Genomic DNA, 4700 nt, shown 5'->3' with positions numbered 1-4700 from the left:
ACGCTGGACCCGGACCCCGACTCCCAGTCCGACCACCAGGCGGACCCCAGACCCTGCAAGACCACGTCCCTGCCCGAGACGGGCACTGGAGAACATGGTCGCAGGGACCTCGACCAGAACGCCCTCCTCCCTGATCTTGGACCTGACGACACCAGACCCGGATAACATTGTGACCCGAGCCTCCGAACGGGACGCCAGACCCAGACCTGGGACCCTGACCCAGACCCCAGAATCTCATCATGACCTTGGATCACACCCCTGGGTCCCTCCACTCCACACCCAGACCCTGACCCTGACCCTGACACTGACCCCAGACCCCAGACCCCAGGTCCCCAACAGGACCCCACAGCTAGATTTTGGGTCGTGATCTCAAACGCTGATCAAGGGCACAATCTCATATTGGTTGCTGACCCCCAACCTTGATTCCGGCCCCAAAACCAGACCACTCTCATGACCCTGAACCCTGAACTTGGGGGCAGAGCCCAGGCTGGGTCTTGGACCATCAACACCAAACTATGGTCCTAGACCCAACACCAAGAAATCTGGACACAAACCCAGGACCAGGACATCCCACCAGAACCCAGACTGGACTTAAACCGTAACAGGTCGCCAGGAACCTGGGACCTGACAACTGTGGTTCCTGGGACCCGTTCCCCACCCCCACCCTTCCTGCTCCAGACCCAATCCTGGCTTCAGGACTCCCGCTCAGGACCAAGGACACTGCACCGGCCCTTGCCCTCCCTGGACCAGTTTGTAGACACAGGTCCCTCGCACCCAACCCAGCGACAGATTCATGATGGAATCATCGTAATTCCTCAACGTGGGGTCCAATCTCTCTCATCCTGGGAGGCCACAGGGTCTCAGTGCTGCCTGGCAAGGGAAACTCACTCTGCTGAGAGCACAAGGGGTTTGGGGGGGGTGATCTATGTGTTTCAAAGCAGCACCCCTATCTCAACATGTTCCTCTTTAGAGCCTCTGCTTTCCAAGATGACAAGGTCCTTTCCCATCCTGGGCACAGTAACCAGGACCCTTTTGTAAGGCAGAGAGGCCCTCCCTGGGCACCTCTCAGGCTACCTTCCGAGATCAGACTCCGCAGACCTTGGAATCAGAGCACGTCAGAGGCCAGGTCACTTCTGTGTGGGTAGCACCACCATCCACCCAGATACCCAAACCAGGACTCCAGTCATCAGCCTTGACTCCGCCCTCTGCCCCTGTCCTAATCTAGTTTAGTTCCACACCCTCCGGTTTGGCCTCTTGAGAATCTTCTCGAACCTGTCTGCTTCTCAGGAGCCTCGTGGCTGCTGCCCTGATGCCGGCCCGGACCAGAGATGCCTCTTCCAAATCTAGACCTGATGGAGCTACTGCCGGGTTAGCACCCAGACACCGCACTCCAGGCCAGAGGGAGCTCCAGGCTCCCACCCACTCTGCCCAAAGCAAATCCGGTGAACAAGTTCCTCAACCTGCAAGTCAAGGTCTTAGATGACTGTGCCCAGTTCCCCTCTCCAGCTTGTGTTGCCACCATCCTCTGCATCAGGGGTCCCTCTGCCAGCCTACCCCTCAGTTCTCACCTCTGTGCATTTGCTCTCCCGTGTGCCTGAAAGCCCTCTGTGTGTCTTCATCGCTGGTGAACTCCTGCTCATCCTTTAAGACCCATCTTCTCCAGGTAGCCTTCCCCAACCCCCCACTCTGCACAGCTCTGATTCTGCACTTGCCACTTAGTTCCTTGATTTGAAAACATCATCAATTGCAAGATGCATAATGTCACTTTTTTTTTGTTTTTTTTCATGTCACGTTTTTTACAGTGTGTGTGTGTGAAGCTTTATTAAATGTTTGCATCAATTGGGTCCGGCTGGCGTGGCTCAGTGGTTGAACATCGACCTATAAACCAGGAGGTCATGGTTTGATTCTGTCAGGGCACATGCCTGGGTTACAGGCTCCATCCCCAGTGGCGGGTGTGCAGGAGGCAGCCCATCAATGATTCTCCCTCATTTTGATGTTTCTATTTCTCTCTCCTTCTCCCTTCATCTCTGAAATCAATAAAAATATATTTTTGAAATGTTTGCATTAATTGGAAAATGCATCCTGATGCTGGAAATGCTAATGTATGAAAAAAAATGGTATATATACCATCTGCAGCTGTAACTGATGTTGCCAGTTTATCTCTTGCTCCCAGTGCCCACCACAGGGGCTGACGCAGAAAAGACTAATCAATGTATGATGAATGAGGGACTGAGCTCCTCAGCCCAAGGTGGCACATGGAATTTGGAACAGAACAGAGCCAGAGGCACGCAGAATGCCACAGCAGGAAGTCTCTAACCTCCCTCCCTCCCACCCCTCTCCAATTCCTTGGCACTCTAACTATAGACACACACTGGCCTAGGTTTTCTGGAGCAACCCCAATTTTAAACATTCTTCCTGGTTTGGCTGGGTGGCTCCTTTGGTTGGAGCATCGTCCCATACACCAAAAGGTTCCAGGTTTGATCCCAATCGGGGTATGTACAGGAGGCCACCGATCGATGTTTCTCTCTCTCTCTCCCTTTCCTATTTCTCTCTAAAATCGATTTAGAGGGTGACTATTTAAAAAAAAATCTTCCTGATGAACCTGTCAGACCACAGTCCCTGTGGGTTCTCAAATGCCAACCATCCTGCTCCGGGAGGTGGCCCTCCCTCCCCTACCACCTGAAAACCCAGACTGCCCTCCCATCCACAGCTCAATCTGCAGCCCCCGCAGGCCTAAACCAGGGTCCTACAAGAGAGCCAGTCTCCAGAGAGCCTCTCATTGATTCCTAGGCCCTGGAAAGTGGGAAGAGGTCAGGGTGAGTCCTTGGCTTCAAGGAGGTAGTGCCAGTTTCCCATCTGGGGGAGGCTGTGTTTTGGATGGTGCTGCCCTCTGGTGGTTGAGGCAAGGTCGATTGTAAACTTGGCTTTCGGGTTGGCTTCAGTCATTCCTTCTCTCAACAAACCTTTGTCCAGGGCTGGGGCTGCCAGCCTCCGGCAGGGATAGTGATAGTGAAAGAGGAGTGGAAGCCCGTCTCGGTCCAGCTGGCAGACCCGCAGACACATCATTACTTGGCAGCTCCCCTGGATGACTAATAGGTATTGCAACTTAAAGCGTCCCACACTGAGCTCTTGCTCCCACCACACAGCCCCTGTCCAACCTGCTCCTCGCCCGCCTCCCCATTTCAGTCGTGGCTCCTCCATCTTCCAGAAACTTAGGTGTCACCCTGGATTCCTTTCTTCCCTCGCTGCCTCCCCCCACCCCCACACACGTATACACATGCTGTCATCCAGATCATACCTGGTATGATCCTTCTACTGTGCCCTGCTGAACTCTATCTGAGTCCCATCACCTCCCAGCTGGTGCTGCCACCTGGATCAGGCTCTCCGTGGGGCTCCCTGCTTCTCATCTAGCCAGAGTTTTTACAGGCCTAAATCTAACCCCACTTCCAACGGCTGCCCCTGCACTAGGGACAAAACATACCCCCTTTCTGTGGTCCGTAAGATCTGCACATTCTGGCCTCCGCCCACTTCTTTAATTCAACTCTATCCTCCCTTGTCCTTTAGTCCCCAGTCTCTCTGGTCTTCCTTCTGTCACTACAACAAACCCAGTTTATTTCTACCCCAGGAGTCTTGCCACAAAGAGAAAAAGGACTCAGTGGTGGCCCAGTCCGGTGGGAAAGAAGACCTCCTAAGCGCATACCTACAATAAATCTGGCCAGAGCTCTAATTCGAGGAGGTAGATGATCAGGAGAATCATGGGGAGGGTTGGGCAGGACAAGGGAGGAATGGGAAAGGTCTTGAACTTCACATTGTGTACACATAAATGTGAATGAGGTTGGGGGTGAGGACTGGCATGTGCCAAGACCCAGGAGCGCACCTCTCCCTCTCCATCCTGAGCTTTGAAGGTCTAGGAGGGTGAATTTGGGAGCTTCCCTGACCTCACCAGGGGTGTACAGGTTACGGGGAGAAACTCCCCCCCAACACAGACAGCCACCTCTCGGATGCCTGGGGACCAGACAGTGCCAGCGTCTGCCTGGGATTCCGGAAGTTCATTTCATCCACTCGCACATCTGACAACATTTGTTGAGCTTCTGCTGCATGGCAAGCACTGGTAATTGGCCTTGAGGATCCAACAAAGGGAGAGAGACAGTGAACTTATGGGCAAAGTACACGTAGCAATAACCACTACATTTTCTGGGTTCTCGCTTTGTGCAGGGCCCTGTTCCTGGAGCCCTGATGATCTCACTTTATACTGACAACATCCTTAGGAGGCAGGTGACACGTTACTATAAAGCCAGGAGCTTCCTTTCGGAAAGTCAGGGAAACCTCCGAGGAAGGGCCTGAAGGACAGGAGGGAAGCAGCTTTGCTGGGGGCAGGGAAGAGCTTTCCAGGCCCGTGGATCAGCAAGTGCGGAGGCCTGGTTATCTAGGAGGCTCCCACAGCGCCAGGGCTCCCTTCCACAGCGTCCAATAACCTTCCGGGCGAATCTCCGCACACAACCTGGGGCCGGGCTTCCCGCTGGCATCACCCAACCTGCTTCCCGGGACCAGCACCGCTTCCTGGAACCCTCCAGAAGGCCACACAGTCCCCGCACCGCCCAGGCTCATCTCCTTTTCCGCTTCGGATCCTCAGCCTGGACTTGACCCCAACCTGTAACCCGCCCCGCTGCAGCTACGGCCAGGTCCCCAACCTTGCGCAA

The sequence above is a fragment of the Myotis brandtii genome, unplaced genomic scaffold, assembly GCF_000412655.1.
Source record: "Myotis brandtii unplaced genomic scaffold, ASM41265v1 scaffold187, whole genome shotgun sequence".
In the NCBI taxonomy this organism is placed as follows: Eukaryota; Metazoa; Chordata; class Mammalia; order Chiroptera; family Vespertilionidae; genus Myotis; species Myotis brandtii.
Note: the sequence above shows the minus strand (reverse complement) of the source record.